The following is a 21,772-nucleotide window of genomic DNA, read 5'->3' on the forward strand; positions in this document are numbered from 1 at the left end:
AATGGATAAGGAAAATTCAACTTGATTGGCAGTCCATTCACATGTTACAGCCTACCACATCCTATGTATCCAAAAGTGAAGCAGCTACTAAAGGACTTTCACAATTGTTAGCTGCTGCACAACCCATTTTCCAAGAAGGGATACGCATGTTAAAGGGCATTAAGGCCAGTATAGAGTTGGATCCACATGTCATTCCAAAATTTCACAAAGCTCGTACAGTACCATATGCTCTCCGACCAGGGATTGAGGAGGAATAACGAAAACTGGAAGACTCTGGTATACTCTCCACTGTAGAATGGAGTTAATGGGCTACGCCTATAGTTCCGGTAGTAAAGAAGGACAAAGCGGGAAGTATCTGCATTTGCGGGGATTTCAAAATGACAATAAATCCAGTTCTACGTACTGTACAGTATCCTTTTCCTAAAATAGAGGACATCTTTGCAGCTCTCTCAGGGGGCGACCGCTTCTCCAAAATTGACCTAGCTCAAGAGTACTTACAGATGGAAATAGAGGACGCATCAAAGAAATATCTAACCATCAATACACACAAAAGCTTATTGCAATATAACCGTCTTGTGTTTGGACTATCTTCTGCCCCAGCACTATGCCAGAGAGCAATGTATCAAGTCCTACAAGGAATACCAGGTACACAATGTTACCTGGATGACATAACTGTAACAGGCAAAGATAACGTGGACCATTTAAATAATTTGGAAAGAGTATTAACCTGACTACAGGAATACAGACTCAGAGTTAATAAAGATAAATGTGCATTTTTCCAAGAAAGCATTTTCTATTGTGGACATGTAATTGATAGAGAGGGCCTGCACAAGTCAAATGATAAAATTGAGGCAGTACTGCAAGCACCCTGGCCCCAGTCTGTGTCACAACTGAGATCTTACTTGGGCCTAGTGAATTATTATCACAAGTTTTTACCAGACATCTCCACAGTACTACACCCACTAAATGCCCTACTACAGTAAAATGCACATTGGAAATGGACAAAAGACTGTGAGAAAGCATTCTCAGAAAGAAAAGATTGATTACATCTGTTAAAGTCCTTACTCATTTTGCTCCAAAACTGCCCATCAGACTGGCATGTGATGTCTCACCATATTGCATTGGAGCAGTGTTGTCACATCAACTGAGAGAGGGAAGTGAGAAACCAATAGCATTTGCTTCACGGTCCTTGACAGTAGCAGAGAAGAATTATGCTCAAGTTGATCGTTAGGCCTTAAGTCTAGTATGGGGAGTAAAGAAATGTCATCATTATTTGTATTGACAAAGGTTTACATTAATAACTGATCATCAACCATTGGTATGGATTTTTAACCCGCAAAAGGGAGTCCCAGCCATGACTGCTGCTCGTCTTCAACGTTGGTCATTATTCCTGGGAGCACACACATATGACATTGAGTTTAAAGGAACAAAACTGCATGGCAATGCTGATGGCCTATCGCGTTCTCCCCTGCCCCATAGTGAGGAGGACAATGGTAGAGATCCACTGGAAGTGTATCACAATATGTTAATAGAACAGTTACCTATTACCAGTGACATGATCAATCGGGAAACAAGGAAAGACCCAGTGCTATCTAAAGTAATGGACTTAACTATCAAAGGTTGGCCTAAACATGGCAATGCTCAATATTATGGATTTTCGTCCAGGAGAGATCAACTTTCTGTCTGTCAAGGAACTCTAATGTGTGGGTCCTGAATGGCAATACCATCTAAACTGCGAAATAGAGTTTTGGAAAATTTACATGAGGGTCACCTGGGCACGGTTAAAATTAAGAGTCTTGCTAGAAGCTACATGTGGTTGCCAGGAATCCATGGTCAAATTAAAACATTGACAAAAGAATGTGAAGGATGCAAAGAGTTAAAAATTCACCACCATTAGCCCCGTTACACCCCTGGGAATGGCCATCATCTCCATGGCAGTGGGCACATATTGACTTGTATGTTTCTTACTGCAGTGGACGCTCATTCAAAATGGCCAGATGTAATAAAGATAAAATCCACTACATCTGAGAAAACAATTGCTGTTCTGCAAACCATCTTTGCCAGAAATGGTCTACCGGAGCAAGTATGCAGTGACAATGGGCCACAATTTGTGACCACGGAATTCAAAAAGTTCATGCGAGACAATGGCATTAAACATTTTACATCAGCTCCACACCATCCAACTACTAACGGTTTGGCTGAGAGATTTGTACAAACATTCAAAAAAGCTATCAAGTCCATGCACAATGAACGTCTGCATTTGCAACACAAGATTGACAACTTCCTGTTTATATATCATAGAACTGAGCACTCCACTAGTCAGCCACCTGCTGTGCTCTTTATACAACGGAACATGCGATCTCAGTGGGACTTGATAAAACCAAATGTAAGATGAAAGGTACACGACAAACAGTTTCAAACTATTTATCAGAAACCTACTTGGACCTTTGACATTGGCCAGAAGGGTCTTGTCCGTGATTACAGAGGAGACAAATCATAACCGGGAATAGTTTCTTCCAAATCCGGCTCTCTGATGTATGTGATTGAAGTGGGAGGAGAATTGTGGCAATGCCACATTGATAAAATACTTGAGGCCAGGAGGCAAACGGACTGAACGTCAACATCTGGACTTAGCCAAGCAAGTGATTTGGAACTTATGTATACACCTCTGGGTCTGTTACAGAGACTGTTCCTGACACTGTAGAGAATGTATACCCCCTTTGGGTCTGCTACAGAGACTGTTCCCAAGCCTGTTACGGAGTCACCTGAGCATGAGGTTCCCTTCGTGATAACAACTGATCCTGAACCTTCTAGTGTGATTTCGGTGGAGCAGTCTGTCACTCTGGGACCTAAACATACAGGTTGAGTCTCCCATATCCAAAATGCTTGGGACCAGGGGTATTTTGGACACGGAATATTCCGCATTTTGGAATATTTGCATACCATAATGAAATATCTTGGGAATGGGACCCAAATCTAAACACAGAAAGCATTTATGTGTTATATACACCTTATACACACAGCCTGCAGGTCATTTTATACAATATTTTTAATAATTTTGTGCATCAAAAAAAGTTTGTGTACACACATGAAATTCATTTATGTTTCATAGACACCTTATACACAAAGCCTGAAGGTTATATTATACTGTATTTTAATAATTTTGTGCTTTAAACAAAGTTTGTGTACATTGAACCTTCAGAAAGCAAAGGTTTCACTTTTCGCAGTCATGCTAAAATTATTCAGTTTTTCGGAATATTCCGTATTTCGGAATATTTGGATATGGGAGACTCAACTTGTATTTACCCAGACAGAGTTTGTAAGGCACCCCAAAGGCTTGATTTGTAGCCCTTTGGGGTAACATATACATTGTGTAATGCTAACCACTTTCTATGTCTGCATTTATCTAAGTTGGGAGGAATGTGGTGTATATAGGGCCTGATTCAGAGCCGGACGCAATTAGCGCTCGCTCGTCCTGAAAATAGGGGTGGCTACTCAAATGAACCGTTCGCTGTTTGCTGTCTGTTGATGCCACTAGGTCTGAACGAGCGTACAAAACTTGCGGTCGTTTTTTGGGAAACTACGCCCCCTGGCTGCTCGCATCCTATGTCATGTCCGCTATTTATTAGATTAATCGAGTACATCGAACAGGGTATGAGCTGCTCGCTATTCTTGTGGTCGGTTTTTGCTACCACAATTTTGTGAGCAGTTCTGGCTTAAAAAAAACCCAGTGACGTGGTCAATGACGCTGCTGTTTTAATTATGCACACCCATAAAACGCCCGATTTGACCTTTAAGCACGCCTGCGTTCTGATCTCCACTCCCCGTTTTCAAGCACCTTCCCCTGTTACCACCCACATACGCCTCATTCTGTCACTCAAATTGTCAGGCATTCGCTATTTTGCGAACACATGAATTTCGACCGCACTGACTGGTTCGCGCATGCGTATAACGATCTGTACGCATGCACAGTTGGCCAAACATCGCTCGGAGCGAATGAGCTGCCGCTTACGAGTGGCTCTGAATCAGGCCCATAGTTCTCATTGCTGTGTATGTATTCCGGTGGAAGGTTACAACGGATCTTATTATTTATTTGTATTAGTTGGTATATGAATCTCTAGTCTGTGTCTTTGGTTTTCCTGCAGTTTACAGTAAAGAAGCATGCAACACTCACTGTGTCCAAGTTATTCAGAAACCCTTATTGAAATTTAAGTCATACACTTAACACTCCTCTCTGCGGGGATATTTTTAATGCACATCGCGGTAGCCCGCTCCTGATTCGCAGTGATAATAGCAGGAGCTGCTTTATCTCTATGGTAAGTACACAAACCCCTTAGTATTTAGGGAGTGCCCTTAATGAACAACCCTCTGCTCACACCAAAAACAAAAAAACACAGCTTTTTCTACACAAACAAATACACTTTGGCAGAAACCTAGGTACAGCCAAGCAAATCAGGGTGCTTTACGTCATTTCAGTCATGTTGCACTGCATCTAGTTGGTTTTCTGCTTCGTAAATTAAGCCCAGTTAATGCAGTAAAGGCATGCTGCAAGTTAATACTACCAAAGTGTCAGGTGTGCTTGTTCTTAGACTTCAGAGCTGTAATAATGATAACAATAAGATGTATATGCAAACATTAAGTAATCATGTTACTGTAGATTTTGAATTGACCTTGTCTATGAGCACATTAGTTACTCCACAAAAAATAAATTAATCAGAAAACAGTGAATCCTGTTCACTGATTCAATCATCAATATTATTTAATCTGTATGACTGTAAGTGGTTACATTCATGATTTAAAGCTACTTGAATGAACTAGCTCTTTGCTTATTAGTATTACTATTTATGACTAATATGATGACAATGCAAGTTTAGGCACAGCTGACTCAGATGACAAGTCTTATTTTCATTTTGTAGGCCCCACAGTCCCCTGGGACCAATAGAGCAGATCCTAGAACGATATATTCACTGGTAATACATTCATTACTATTAAATAATTGGATAAGTCGATTTCATGTTTTTCAAAAGTAGAGATGATTAAATCTGTCACCATAACTTATCATCACCAGTTCCCCACATGTAGATCAAGGGCAGTCTGCAGGGAAGCGGCTGGACACACTTATTGGATTTTTACCATTTTCTAAGAACATGTTGAATCAAACATTCAAAGTGAAGAAAATTGTAGGTCAAATGCAAATGGTGTGGGGCAAAGCAAACATTTGTTCATCCTCAGTCAGTGTCACCGAGGGCAGTCTGTCTTAGATTTAGTAACACAGGGCTCTCCTCCGTCAATTAATCATTTCAACACCTCATAAGTACATGTCCAACAGGGCCCCACAAACTGCTTTATTCATACAAAGACACTGAGCTACTCCTACATTTCACACTGAAAGGATGTCTCTTTAATACCTGTACATAGAATTAATATTTATTTTGATTAGTCAGGTCTGTATCTAATGCACAGTAGGCTCTTTAAAGAAATGTTCCCATATTACTTTTTAGGCTATTATATTTTATTCTATATTGCCTCAACTCACTTTCACTTTAGAGAAGTACGTAAAGTGTCCTGTGATTGTTTGAAGAATGACATTCATATGTGAGAGAGGTTTTCGTACCAGAAATGTTTATCATGATGCATATACACGTCAGCATTTATTTTTATAAACTTTATACATTTTGCTCCTAAACGAAAAATCATAGTGGCCTACTATCCCGGAGGTCCTGGGAGTTCTCCAAGACTCAAATGAGAGCAGACCAGCCTCATGGATCATGCCCATTTCCGTAGTGAAGTTGGTGTATGGGGAGCTTGAGGACATGATTCATGTTTAATTGAGTCATTGTGGCCCTGCCCAACTGCACAGTGCAGTGAATCGCGGGATCCAACAGAAGGGGGCGCTGTAAAGTGCCCCCCTCCAACCAGCATCTCTGGTTGGAGGGGGGCACTTTACAAAGTAAAAGTAGGCATGGATGCTTTAAATGTTATGGGAAATGCTGGTTAATTTTGTTTATTTAATTCTATTTTAATTCATTTTATTTAGTCAACAAATAAGTAGGTCTTTATGTATCTGCATTTATTATCGAACCACATATCTCACCCACCAGTATAAAGGCTCAAACATTTTGAACCAGTTGGAAATTTGATAGAATTTCACCAGTTTCATGACCATTGACTTCTTCATGCTACAGTCACTAAACTACCAAATGCAAATTTGTGGTTAAAACTTTGTGGGGTGTGTTCTGCGGTTTCTAGTCACAATTGCCTAAAATTTGTGGCTTTAAATATCTTTATTTTTAAACACTAGTTAGATAATATTTTTAATTAATATAAAAATATTTACTTTTTTTTTTCATTTGAATTGCAAACACACTGTTCATATTCCAGACTCACCTTTCGCTAATAAAAAAATATCAACATGTGTAAATTCAACCTCCTTTTGGATGTCCAGAGGGACAAAATGCATAAAGACTTTACCTGGGGCACCATATTATTTCAGGCCACTTGTGACTATCCCACAGTCAGATGAAGGGTCACATGGGCCTTGAGCTAAAAATGATCAACAGCCTATTGTAAGAAGCGGTGGGAGGGGGGCATGACTAGTGTTATTCAAGCCATCGTGATACTTAGTGACACCACAGTGCTAATCAAGGTGGAGAGAAGCATGAACGGTGCACAGAGGCTCGACAGATTCATAATGGTGCAGCTGGTAAAGAAATCAATAATGTACATATACAAGAGATAGACTATAAACTATACAATACATTAAGACTAAGGCCCGTATTCAATATGATTCGCACCAGCGATACTTTTTCGTCTGGTGGACTTTTCGCCTACATCGTGTGTTTTTGGTACGGAAACTTTTAGTGCGATTCCCCGTATTCAATTTAAAAGTACGCGAAAACGGCACCCAGCGATACGTAAACAGGTGGAAAGTCCTCTCCAAAATGGGGTAATCAACCTGGCACCACCCAAAAGATGCTCTGACATGGGGGATCACTATGGATACCCCCAGATTGGCATGCTAAAGGTATTTGGTGTTTTTAAATGGTCTCAATAGGCGCTGTTTTTTAAATATAATTTGACGCAGTTTACCTTTTGACTGTCTTGAGGCTGCACGGGGGTTCCCGCAATGTTGCACCCCAAAACCCCAATTCTGCACTTTTTTCCGCCTGCTATTCATAAGTGAAACTTTTTCGCCTATTACATTGCATTGACTTTCCACCTAGGCGGAAAGTCTTTCAAATTGAATATGGCAATACTTTTCCGCCTGGCGAAATGACGTCATTGGCGAAACTTTTTCGCCGATCTTGGCTTTTCACTCCAAATTGACTACGGGCCTTAATACCAGACAGTCAGCATAAGTTGTATGGTGCTCTTATGAAGAGTTTGACCTTTTGACTTGTGTGGACGTTTAGGCTACAAGTTGTAATACGGGACCCAAGATAGTGTCTCACTTAATATTGGACCCAGAGCCTGTAGTCTATCATTAGGTAGTGTAGAGGGGGATCTGAATTCTGTGAAGGAAGTTCTGGTCATTATGGATTCATAAGAAGCTGGCAGGAGGAGATCAGGAAGATGCCATCAGTCTTGGAGTGGACACAGGGCCTACTATCGATTCACTACCGATCGCAACTACGATTGCAATAGCAATTACAGACACAGGCTCATTGCGATAGTTATGCCATCACAGCATAACATAAGGACGCCCACTTTACCTAACACACATCCGTAATGTTTTGCAAGACTGCAAAAACATTGGTACAATCGAGTACCATCGCAGCCTCATGCACACTTCCACAAGCTCTGACCTTACTCAGAAATTGCTAACATCATCGCACGCTATGAGGCCTCAGGCTGCATCACAGTGGACAATTTATGCATGCCCATGCAACGGCGTTTAAACGCACTGGCACGTCTGCATTTCCCTGACCACCCCCCTGTCATCACCCACAAACGGTACTTCCTGACAATCACTCTGCAATGGGTCTGAATAGTCACTGTGATCACAGTCCCAACCACAGTGGCCGATTTGTGCACTGCAATGCATACGCATGCGCAGTACACAACAGTCAGCCTATTGCGTGCATATTAGCATTTGCGATCCAAGGTGAATCAGGCCCACAGATGGTAGTAACCAGGACATAGTGAAGGCCAGCCAAACCAAGCAGCAGAAGCAGCCGGGGTGACCTGGCCACAGAACTAAACCACCTGCCAATGAAGCATTCAGAATGAGCTGAATCCTCACTGAATCACACACACATTCTAGACGAGATCCATGGGCCAGGGTGAACTCTGTGGCCATTTGAACTGCTCTCTTGATGGAAGGACTCAACAGTACCACATCCAGTCAGGACATTATTTTCAAACTAAATGCCTATGGGCCTGATGGGCCTATATCTATATGGGTGCTTGAAGCTACAGTACCATCAACCCCATCATTAATCCAGCCCTGGTCCAACCCCTTCTAGGATTCTTTTCACATTAATGGTTCAATTGGTGAACTTTGGGCCTGATTAAGAGCTGAACGCTCTGACCAGAGCGCTCGCTCTGAATCAGGGCCCTCCTACCTTTTTTTGGAGAGTCCTCATGGACGCTCGCATAGCTGTGGGTTACCACCCACAGCTATAGCGAGCGTCCATGATGATGGTCGCGATGGTTTTGACCATCGCGGCCATGGGGCTTGCGACAGAGACCCTGCGGTAGGGTCTCGCTGCCACAAGCCCTGGAGTGATTTTGGCTCTATCAGAGCCAAAATCACTCCCACTGACATCACTAGTGATGTCAGTGGGGCCGGCTTCAGACGGTAGGTGTTCCCATGGGAACACCTCTGTCTGGCAGGCACGCCCCCGGCACGCCCACCAAAGGGGGCGTGCTGTCAATCAACATCGACAGCACGCCCCCTTTGGTGCGAGACCCGGAGCGACAGCTTGGCTGTCGCAGTCCGGGTCTTGCGCATGCGCACGACGGAGCTCCCTCCGTCGTGCGCATGCGCAGTGGGGCAACATCAACCCGTTTGCGAGCATCCTTTGCTCGCGAACTGGTCTGAATGACCCCCCTTTATCCTTAAATATTGCAGATTAGCCTTTTAATGTTATTTCTATTTACAAGCAATTTACTACCTTTCTCATTAGTGAACTAAAGTTACTTTAAATATACTACATTATATTTTAGCCTTTGTTTGTTCATAAATTGAACTGATGGATACAGAAGTGATTCTTGGAACTGGGGAAGAATCTTATATATAAAATTAATTGGTCTGTTTGTTTGTCTGTCTGCCCGTTTATGCATTCGAACACTCCTGCACTGATTGGGAAGAAACCAATGCAAAGTGCTCCAGCTGGATCCTGGCCAGATTTTAAGGGGTTTAGGATCCCGGTCAGACCTCCTGTTGTTGTACACTGGGCAGCACTTTGACCCGGGGTAGCAGGGCAGAACTTGACCTGGGGGAGCCTGTTCTGAGCCTTCCGGTGACTGGATTTGGATGAAACCTTCACAGAGTGGTAAAATTGGATTCCATAAAACATACTAGGGGGTTGAGGTCCCGATCTGACCTCCGATTGATGTACGCCGGGCAGAACTTTGACCTGCGGGAGCCTATTCTGAGCCTTCCACTAAATGGATTTGGATGAAAACTTTACAGAGGGGTGGCAATTGGTCTGGGATGCCTAATGGAGTGATTGGGGTCCCAGTCAGACCTCACAGTGAAGTGTGCCGGGCAGAAATTTGAACCAGAGAGCCTGTTATGGGCCTTCCACTGGATGGATTTAGACAACATCACATAATTTGGATGAAAACTTCAGAGTGGCATCATTGGATCCCAGGAGACATACTAGGGGGTTGAGGTCGTGGTTGGACCTCCTGTTGGTGTACGCTGAGCAGAACTTTGACCCAGGGAGCCTGTTTTCAGCCTTTCACTGGATGGATTTGGATGAAGACTTCAAAGAGGGGTGCTGTTGGTCTGGGATGCCTAATAAAGTGGTTGGAGTCTCATTTGGACCTCCTGACAGAGTGCGGTGGGCAGAACTTTGACCCAGGGAGCCTTTTCTGGGCCTTCCACAGGATGGATTTGGATGACATTACATAATAAAATCTAATAAATTGATGGTTTAAGCCCGGGCAATATTGGGTACTTCAGCTAGAAATATAATATACAGATGAGTTGGTTTCTTTTACTTTTGGGTACACACTATTAGTCCTATTTTTGTACACTAATATCCTTACGCAATATACCTCACTCTATAGGGTTGATGCAATACATATTGGCAGTCACCCATCTGTGAGTTTATGCAAAAGGCATGCAAACTCCTTCCCTTGTGTACATCCGTGCGGCTGAATGTGCAAGGACTGAGACGCCCACTTTTAGTGCCCCTGCACGCTACAGTGCCGATTGGTGCATCCTAAAGCTGGTAACACGCTATAAGATATGTGCACCCAATGACGCTATGATGCGATGTAACAATACATCACACGTGCTGTACACACAGCATGATATGGTCTATGGTGGTGAGATGTGTTATTACATGTTGCATATAACAGCACCACGTCGTTCATTGTATCGACCCATGTGGTGTGCAGAATAGCAGATGGGATGATGCGATGAACGACCATCATTAACAATGGATTGTACATGCACACTATATGATGTGTACGATATATCATTCCGTTCTACACCACCATTTTTCGCACCATTGAAAATTGCACCAGTCCTATGGCAGGTGCAGTTTTTCCATCTGACCACGGCCTCCTATGCTTGTGGCTGTGTGTCTGGGAATGTAGTGCTTGCATTGACACGCCCGTGACACTCCCTTAATACGCCCACGGAATGGACTATTTTTGTGTGCACTACTAGACACCTCCCACTGCTCATAAACACTCATCACTTTTCCACCACCTTTTTGGTAGCGTCTGAATCAATTGCAATGGCACCTTTGTGCATGCACTCTGTGTAACACGTTTCGTAGGGGGCTTCAGAACTTTTTGCTCTTGCTCAGTTGCAAGTAATCGCTCAAATATGTGGACATCAGCATTGTGTGCGGATTGCGTGCAGCTCAGAATTCCTTTAAAGTTGTGTTTACCGAAGATCCTGATGCAGATATTATTTGGATTAGATAATCACATTACTCTTTTGTTAAGGGTACATACATACACTATGTTTTGTTTCCCCTTTTTTCACTTGTGATGGTTTCTATATGTGAAACCAGCTCAATCATGTTCAAACCTGATTGTGTTAGCTCTATTCCTTAAATCAATTAAAAATGCAAGCAATTTTAAGCACATTTTTGCATTTTTGTCTGATTTAGCTCACCAAATTGAGAAAAGATATATGGCCAGTGCAAGCCTCTGTATTCACGAATTGTCTACGCCTGGGTAAACCCATTCAACTTGTTGATATGATTATTATGTATTAGTTCTATCCATATCTGGAGCTGTTATATGAGAATAATCATATATATATATATATATATATATATATATATATATAACAATAATTGCAATTCTTAGAAATATAAATTGTTTCATCGAATGGAAGGACAATTTTGTTATTGTAACATTCATATATGACTTAATCTTCCACAAGACTTTATTATTAAATTTCTGTTCCAGTGAGGAGCAATTTACTTGTGACAGTTAATCTTGTTACAAAGCATTTTCTATGGGCTAGCAGTTTGTTTGGCTGTAGGGTCTTTCATCCACTCCTCAGAGTGCATATCTATGATAAATTGTTTCTCTATGCTTGAGAAGCACTGTGCAATCATTAGCACTGATGATAGAGGGGCAAGACCCTCTGCTAGACATACAACTGTTGACAGAATTGCCTGGAGGTGTGATAAATGTGTGTGGTAAATGGTAATATACTGCTTTGGGCTATTTGGTTGAACAATAATTACGACAATAAAAGACAGCAGGTCTGTGGAATACCTCATAATTTATTTGCAATATTGTCTAATTGAATCAATTAGGAAATAATGTAACTTGAAGAAGGATCGGTAGAAGTGAATACTTAATAATGGCATAGAGTGGTAGAGTGAGGATGTGTTTACTAAGTAAATATGTGAAGTTTATGTGCATGGAGAACTAGATTATAATCATTTTTTGAGTAAAGTTAAAAGCCCAACAGATTATATTTTCGCTGTGTTACTAGTAATGTATTCGAAAATGCAATTACATCTAATAAGCTCATTTACCATTTTGAAGTACCTTAAACAATTTAGAAAGCGCAAGTTTAAAAGTACTTTTGTGTTATTACATGAAAGATGTATAAAGTAAATTTACATCATAACCATATAGATTATATTGATCATCAATTTATTATTGAAGAAAATATTAACACTTCTTACATGCACATCTAGAATTATATCCTAGACACGAAGACAGTCTGGTATCTTTGTATACCATGATATTGGCTGTTTATCACTATAGGTGCAGTACTGAGTTAAAAAATATGAAACGAGATAAAGTATGAAATTTCCAAGCTGTGTGTCAGCACTAATGCTGGGTACACCCTGACCGACATATCAACCGTTCAATTGAACGGCCGATATATCATGTGCATGTCGGCCAGTGTGTTCACAGACATATCGCGACGGCTGTGCTGAACAGCTGATGGCAGATATATCTGCAGATATATGTGCTCATCATGCTGTGTGTATGGGTGGTCAGCCGACTGCCCATACATTTGCTGCAGAGGCTGCCGGGGAGTGGATCGCGACGCATCCCCCAGCCAGCGGGACCGCAGTGATGATTGTTCAGTGTGTATAAACAAACATCATCTGCAGATATATCTTTCTCACTTTGCCACTTTTAGGAAAAGTCCAAATAAGAGGTGATCATCACTTCCCATACAGAGCCACCTTGGCAGGCGTGTGGGAAGATCTAGGCGTCTATTTCTTAAGCCTTGGATGGAGATCAAGTGAACGGTGATAAGGTACCAGCCAATCAGCTCCTAACTGCCATTTTTCAAACACAGCCTGTGACATGGCAGTTAGGAGCTGATTGGCTGGTACCTTACCACCGTTCACTTTATCTCCTAACAAAGCTTAGTAAATAGATCCCCTAATCTGTTTTATTTGCGGAAATTGTTTTGGGTTGTGTCATTACAAATACTAATGGTTCCAGATACAATGATCAATGTAAACCTGCCACAAATGCAAACACTTGTTTTTGATTCTATACATTTGCCTTGTGTCCTTCCTTTATTCTTTAATGATACAATTTTAGAACAACATTCTTAGACCAGAGGGCGTAAACCTGTGGATTCCAATGCAGTTTAAAATAGCCAGCTCTGATCCACTGTTTTGCTAACTATAATTGTTAATGAAATGCTTACTTTTTAAACAATTATTTTGCAGTCATAGTGGTTACTTCATTTGTATGCTATGCACGTGATGTGCTGTTACAACGGCATGAAAACGCCAACAACGACCCAGCAAAAGGTTTGGGTAACGATCCTGGTGGTTAAAATCCCAATGCTGACAATGCCTGCTTTAGATCCCCAGCGGTCAACATCCTGACACATGTTGGTAAGTATTCTAACCCTTCCCATAACACTAACCCACTCCTCCTGTAGCCTCCCCTCCCCTCCCGCAGTCTAATCCTAACCGTCTCTTCCTGCAGCCAACCCTAACCTCCCCCGAGTGCCTAAACCTAATAATTACCATCGGAATTCCGGAGCTGGCATTCTGATGACCGCTGGTATTATGGAGCTGGTATTCTGACCGTCAAGATCCTGAGTGCCGGGATGCTGACTACATCTCCACCAAATTGCCCCAATTTTGCCATAATTTTCCCTATGCCATCATCCACAATTGAATCAACCCCATATCATTTTTCACTATTTGGGGTCAATCTAATTGTGGACAATGTCAGATATGCTAGCAAAACTCCAAAATAAGTGCGCACATATACCACACTTATGGTAACCCTTAGAGTGCTGATTTTTGTACACAGCAGTATGGGGCTGGTAAAAGATATATTTTTGGGTCAATATTTGGGTGTAATCTGGGTAATTTGGTGTGCCATGACTGCCATTTCCATACCATTGCACCAGCACATTGTGGGCATCACATACAATGGAATTAATCCCATCTAGTTTAATCAAGTTGTTATACTTTACTTGTCGACCTTAAAACAATAATTAAAGACATTTAAAATATATACTAAAGACTAAACCATTGGTCTAAATTTCATTCCCAGACTTCAAGTGTCAGCACCTCTGGAATTATAGACATAGTTAACCGTGTGTTGTTTACGTCACTCCTGCTGTGAGATTTAGATGTCTTATTTGAGAAGAACAAAAGCTAACTGCAAACGGTGGTTGAAGAAACTTACCACCATGATCCTTTCTTGTTCTTCCTCTCCCGTCTTCTCATTGCAGCCAACCAGATATTCTAAATATACAAAATAGAAGTTGTGCATACTAATTTGAGCAAAGCTGCTTGATTATTTTAAAGTGCGCTTCATTTGAGGTGCAGGTGTGCCTAATGCACTTACAAGTATAATAAACCCCTTTGCATCTCTTGCGTGTTATCATGAAAACAACCAGATGGTCCTCTCTGTAGATCTTTGTTCAACACTACAGATATCCCAGGGAGAGGCAGCTCAGTAGAATGGGCAGGTGTGTGATGTGCTCATATCACTGCTGTTAGGAGGCAATTATTTCCAGTAAAGAAACATTCAAGCTGCTAAATCTCTTTTCTAAAAGTGTAAGTGCCACCTAGCAGCATTGGTCTTTACCTTTGGCAGTCTCTGATCTTTTCCCTAAAGTATATAAACTGCTGCTAGAACATGGAAGAGCTTTCGGAATTGAACTTTGTAATACATCTTCATCTATTTATAGCTTTCTGGCCAGCAGCAAAGACTACTTTCTTAGATATTTTTGTTGTTTCTACAAATAGAGAACATCACGGATTGGCCAAAATCTCTAGAACAGATCTCAGATTTTTTTTTTACTTTGGTTGAAAATTATTATTATTCACTGCAAACATTCACCTGTGTTTGGATTATTTTCTGAGCTGTCTAGACTTTCTTTACATAAAAAAAAAAGCTTAAATATCTTATTTGAATAAAATAAAATTCACATAATTCAAATGTATGTAATTCTGTCCATTTCTCATCTTGCTTTATACATGTATTCTCTAAAACAGTGCAGGAATATTGAAATTCATGCCTTATTATTATTAAACGCATTCATAATATTAATATATGTATTATTATCCTTTATTTATAACCCGGCAACATATTATACAGCACTGTAGTTTGATAAGATCATGATACAAATAAATTGCATACAACAACATGACACAGAATGTAAAAAAAAATGGTAATGCCTAAATTAAATTACAATCAAATTCAAAAATAAATACTCTAACATAATTGTAATAAGTGGATTAAATGAATATTGTGTCTTTAAGGGTGGTTCTAACCTGAAGATGTATACCATCACCACAATAACAATAATTGTTCTTATACATATATCTGTTAAACCACTACAATAACTGATTGCCGGTTTCTGTATTGCTTTACACTGTTACTGCCAATAATGTAGGATTTATGCTACAATCTGTCACACACGTAGGTGGCTAATGACGTAAACACTCCTTTATTGCTTACTCGGCCGCAGACGGCATACTAGAACTATTTTTTGAGCCGTGTTTCAGCCTGTCTGATCCTGTACGCAGTTGCAAAGGATCAGTCGTCTCAGTTCCAATGGCCATACTGAGTAATCATAGGGTTAGAAGTTCGATAATCGACTGATCTGCATCTGATGGTATGTTTTTCTACGCAGTCTCATAGATTTGCGAAATCACTGGTGGGCGTCTCTATATGCATCTAGGTGGCTGCAATATTTGCATATTTTCGCACAGTTGTTGCGCACAAAGCTGCAGACATGACGGGATTTGCGTCCATCTCTGAATCAGGCCCAGAGTAAATCATTAAAAGTAAGTCATAAAATAAGTTATTTTTGCCTAAGATAATACAGTGTGTGAAACACAAGAATATGGTGTCAATTCCTAACGCTGGTATGGACCCGTGAGAGAAGAAAGAGAGAGTTAGCGTTAAACTTTAATAATACATTAAAAATTGATTCGCAATCTGCAAACATCTCTTTGTACACAGAACAAGCAATCCGATTGCTAATTCAAAACCTAATTTTGTAACTTTTTTGTGGAGTGTATTATCCTAAAGCCGAAACCATAGTTTTTATTTAATTAAAACATTGATATATATTTAAATAACAGGTTTTTTTTTTATTTACTAGAAAGCATAACTCCAGAGTATAATGTATCAGTGATACCAGTGTGCTGCTGCAGCCATATAGATCATGTCCATGAAAAATCTATTAAGGGTTCTATTTATTAAGCCAGACTGATAAGGTAGCTTTTCTATTGCTGCTTATCACAGTGATATTAAATGTAGTTTCACCTCCAATTAATGAAAAGAATGTCACAGGAACAGCTGAGTGATGCTCAGCACGCAGCGATACTGGCCGGCAGTGGTAAAAATACTCTTATCACTCAGCAGGCCAGTGTCAGGAACATCGGCACATGCATGTGCCAGCATTGCCCCTTCACACATGTGAAGATAAACTGGAAGACAGACTTGGGCTTCCATTTTCACTAGAAAAATAATAAAATCCTGCTCGTGGGCCCCTACTCTGCTATCACTATTCTGAGATGGCGATACTTATTAAATGACAATGGTGGTACTTGCCTTCACCAGAGGGCCTTTAATAAATGAGATGAAACCCTGTCTCTGGCAAAAACATTTTTGCCAGAGAAAGGGATGTTCTACACTCAATAATTATGCCATTTTAATACTAAAAAGATTGGAAAACTAGATAGCAGAAATTAGTGTAATTAAAGTCATAGACAAGGAGAGAGAGGAAGAAGACTCTTTTGTTTGGTTGCACTCAAATTATTTTTCTAAAACTTAGCTTTTAATACATCCTTTTATAAAAAAAATTCTAATAGGTACAAATATGAGAAAAAGCATAAGACAAACACAATAAAACAGCATTAAATTATGATTTAGATCTAGTATTTACAAGGTCCTGCCAGTAATTATATACAGTTTAGTACCCAAAACGTCTGATAATTTTTGCTCCCTCAACTGTCTTATGACAGCGACTTGCAGAGAATGCAGTTATACATATAGCTCATTGACAAAATGTATTACACATGTAATTTAGATATGCTTGCACATGCAATGTATACTGCACGGCGGCAGTCTACAAACAGAAAAGAAAGCCTTTAAATTTCAATCTTGTCTCAGATGAAAATCTCAACACATGACATAATGTATTGTTAATTGTTCTGAGGATTGTATATAGTCAGTTGTGAAAAGCATACACATTTAATTGGAATAGAGATCTGCTGTCGATTATTTGCTCGTCAGCAGAGAATAATGGATGAGTCCCTTGTCCCAATGTGTATGGTGAGAAAGATTTCCCTGCATCTGCTGTCAGCCTCAAGATACAAGGTTGATGAGAGTACAGACAGTAAAGCAGACAGTAAGTATAATGTTCAATTGCTCATTGATACATATTACTGTATATACTGTGATAGGATCACTGGTAAAGTGGTCTGTGGCAGGTACATTTGTCCCAGATTCCTGTCTTATGTGTTCTAAACCACCAGGAGAAAGTCTGCAGTGTAGCAGGCTTGAGTCTTGGCTTTTTGAAAAGCCGGTTTGGGACCTGGGGGTTGTGGGTGAGAGGAGAGGGAGGGCTCCACCCACGGCCACTCCAGGTTTTGGTTCTCGCAGCCTGGTAACAGGCTTGTTAGGGTTCCCACCTGAGAGTGGCCAATATAAGCCTAGTGTGTTTAGGGCTGAGTGTCTCACCTGGGAGAGCAGGCAGGGAGTTTGCTCAGAGACACTTGAAAACCTAACTGTGAGTGTTGTGCTGTGCCTTTGCTGCTGGTGAGGGCATTAGGCCCTGCCAGGTTCTGGTAGTGAGGGAACCACCTGTGAAGTTAGTGCCCCGACAGGGCTAGGATTTATGTTTATGTTTTCTTTATGTTATTTCTGACACTGTACAATAAAGACTGGCGCCGACCAGCTTGTACTCTCATCCAGACTGGTGTGCTGCTTCCCTGCTGCTGTGTGTGTGTGTAAGGAAGGAGACCTCTACCCAGGAGAGGGACCCCTAATCTGACTGTGTCACATTACATAAACAACTAAAATCTGGGAGAAAATATTGTCTAGTATAGCAATTAGGGGTGAGCGGGTTCGGATTTCTGAAATCCGAACCCCCCCGAGCCCCCCCGATCCGAGTCCGATCCGAGTCAGGCTCGACTTTTCCCGCCTGACTCGGATCTGACATCGAGGCAAAACGTCATCATCCCGCCTTCCGAGTCTCGCGGGTTTTGGATCCTATATAAGGTACCCGCGTCGGCGCCATTTTCTCACTCGGCTGTGGACAGTGAAGAGGGAGGGTGGGAGTTAGTGCTGTGTAGTGTAGTGTAGTGTAGTGTAGTGCTGCTGTTGTCCACTACTTCAAAGTCCATAGGGGCTGGCTGTGTTGTGCTGTGCTGCTGTTGTTAATAGGGGCTGTGTCCACTACTTCAAAGTCCATAGGGGCTGGCTGGACTGTGTTGTGCAGTCAGTTCCAAAGTCCTGTGCAGTGTCCCAGTCCTAAAGGGGTGCTGTAGTGTTGTCCAGGGGGTGCTCTGTCCATCAGGGGTGCTCCCCCCAAGTGCTAAAAAAATAATATATTTTCTGTGTTTGTGAATTGTGTGCGCAGTAGCCGCACGTGCATCAACAAAGTAGTGCCAAGCGTGCGCCTGTGTCATAAGTAAAGGGCCGGCTGGCTTGACCGTTAAGGGTGCTGTAACCCCCGAAAGTACACTCCAGTCCAAACCAAAAAAAAAATTATTTTCTGTGTTTGTGAATTGTGTGCGCAGTAGCCGCACGTGCATCAACAAAGTAGTGCCAAGCGTGCGCCTGTGTCATAAGTAAAGGGCCGGCTGGCTTGACCGTTAAGGGTGCTGTAACCCCCGAAAGTACACTCCAGTCCAAACCTAAAAAAAAATTATTTTCTGTGTTTGTGAATTGTGTGCGCAGTAGCCGCACGTGCATCAACAAAGTAGTGCCAAGCGTGCGCCTGTGTCATAAGTAAAGGGCCGGCTGGCTTGACCGTTAAAGGGTGCTGTAACCCCCGAAAGTACACTCCAGTCCAAACCAAAAAAAAATTATTTTCTGTGTTTGTTAATTGTGTGCGCAGTAGCCGCACGTGCATCAACAAAGTAGTGCCAAGCGTGCGCCTGTGTCATAAGTAAAGGGCCGGCTGGCTTGACCGTTAAGGGTGCTGTAACCCCCGAAAGTACACTCCAGTCCAAACCTAAAAAAAAATTATTTTCTGTGTTTGTGAATTGTGTGCGCAGTAGCCGCACGTGCATCAACAAAGTAGTGCCAAGAGTGCCCCTGTGTCATAAGTAAAGGGCCGGCTGGCTTGACCGTTAAAGGGTGCTGTAACCCCCGAAAGTACACTCCAGTCCAAACCAAAAAAAAATAATTTTCTGTGTTTGTGAATTGTGTGCGCAGTAGCCGCACGTGCATCAACAAAGTAGTGCCAAGCGTGCGCCTGTGTCATAAGTAAAGGGCCGGCTGGCTTGACCGTTAAAGGGTGCTGTAACCCCTGAAAGTACACTCCAGTCCAAACCAAAAAAAAATTATTTTCTGTGTTTGTGAATTGTGTGCGCAGTAGCCGCACGTGCATCAACAAAGTAGTGCCAAGCGTGCGCCTGTGTCATAAGTAAAGGGCCGGCTGGCTTGACCGTTAAGGGTGCTGTAACCCCCGAAAGTACACTCCAGTCCAAACCTAAAAAAAAATTATTTTCTGTGTTTGTGAATTGTGTGCGCAGTAGCCGCACGTGCATCAACAAAGTAGTGCCAAGAGTGCCCCTGTGTCATAAGTAAAGGGCCGGCTGGCTTGACCGTTAAAGGGTGCTGTAACCCCCGAAAGTACACTCCAGTCCAAACCAAAAAAAAATTATTTTCTGTGTTTGTGAATTGTGTGCGCAGTAGCCGCACGTGCATCAACAAAGTAGTGCCAAGCGTGCGCCTGTGTCATAAGTAAAGGGCCGGCTGGCTTGACCGTTAAAGGGTGCTGTAACCCCTGAAAGTACACTCCAGTCCAAACCAAAAAAAAAATATTTTCTGTGTTTGTGAATTGTGTGCGCAGTAGCCGCACGTGCATCAACAAAGTAGTGTCAAGCGTTCGCCTGTGTCATAAGTAAAGGGCCGGCTGGCTTGACCGTTAAGGGTGCTGTAACCCCCGAAAGTACACTCCAGTCCAAACCAAAAAAAAAATTATTTTCTGTGTTTGTGAATTGTGTGCGCAGTAGCCGCACGTGCATCAACAAAGTAGTGCCAAGCGTGCGCCTGTGTCATAAGTAAAGGGCCGGCTGGCTTGACCGTTATGGGTGCTGTAACCCCCGAAAGTACACTCCAGTCCAAACCAAAAAAAAAATTATTTTCTGTGTTTGTGAATTGTGTGCGCAGTAGCCGCACGTGCATCAACAAAGTAGTGCCAAGCGTGCGCCTGTGTCATAAGTAAAGGGCCGGCTGGCTTGACCGTTAAGGGTGCTGTAACCCCCGAAAGTACACTCCAGTCCAAACCTAAAAAAAAATTATTTTCTGTGTTTGTGAATTGTGTGCGCAGTAGCCGCACGTGCATCAACAAAGTAGTGCCAAGCGTGCGCCTGTGTCATAAGTAAAGGGCCGGCTGGCTTGACCGTTAAAGGGTGCTGTAACCCCCGAAAGTACACTCCAGTCCAAACCAAAAAAAAATTATTTTCTGTGGTTGTGAATTGTGTGCGCAGTAGCCGCACGTGCATCAACAAAGTAGTGCCAAGCGTGCGCCTGTGTCATAAGTAAAGGGCCGGCTGGCTTGACCGTTAAGGGTGCTGTAACCCCCGAAAGTACACTCCAGTCCAAACCTAAAAAAAAATTATTTTCTGTGTTTGTGAATTGTGTGCGCAGTAGCCGCACGTGCATCAACAAAGTAGTGCCAAGCGTGCGCCTGTGTCATAAGTAAAGGGCCGGCTGGCTTGACCATTAAAGGGTGCTGTAACCCCCGAAAGTACACTCCAGTCCAAACCAAAAAAAAATTATTTTCTGTGTTTGTGAATTGTGTGCGCAGTAGCCGCACGTGCATCAACAAAGTAGTGCCAAGCGTGCGCCTGTGTCATAAGTAAAGGGCCGGCTGGCTTGACCGTTAAAGGGTGCTGTAACCCCCAAAGTACACTCCAGTCCAAACCAAAAAAAAATTATTTTCTGTGGTTGTGAATTGTGTGCGCAGTAGCCGCACGTGCATCAACAAAGTAGTGCCAAGCGTGCGCCTGTGTCATAAGTAAAGGGCCGGCTGGCTTGACCGTTAAGGGTGCTGTAACCCCTGAAAGTACACTCCAGTCCAAACCTAAAAAAAAATTATTTTCTGTGTTTGTGAATTGTGTGCGCAGTAGCCGCACGTGCATCAACAAAGTAGTGCCAAGCGTGCGCCTGTGTCATAAGTAAAGGGCCGGCTGGCTTGACCGTTAAAGGGTGCTGTAACCCCCGAAAGTACACTCCAGTCCAAACCAAAAAAAAATTATTTTCTGTGTTTGTTAATTGTGTGCGCAGTAGCCGCACGTGCATCAACAAAGTAGTGCCAAGCGTGCGCCTGTGTCATAAGTAAAGGGCCGGCTGGCTTGACCGTTAAGGGTGCTGTAACCCCCGAAAGTACACTCCAGTCCAAACCTAAAAAAAAATTATTTTCTGTGTTTGTGAATTGTGT

Source organism: Taudactylus pleione, unplaced genomic scaffold (assembly GCF_031769625.1).
Source record: "Taudactylus pleione unplaced genomic scaffold, aTauple2 ptg000037l, whole genome shotgun sequence".
NCBI classification, from domain to species: domain Eukaryota; kingdom Metazoa; phylum Chordata; class Amphibia; order Anura; family Myobatrachidae; genus Taudactylus; species Taudactylus pleione.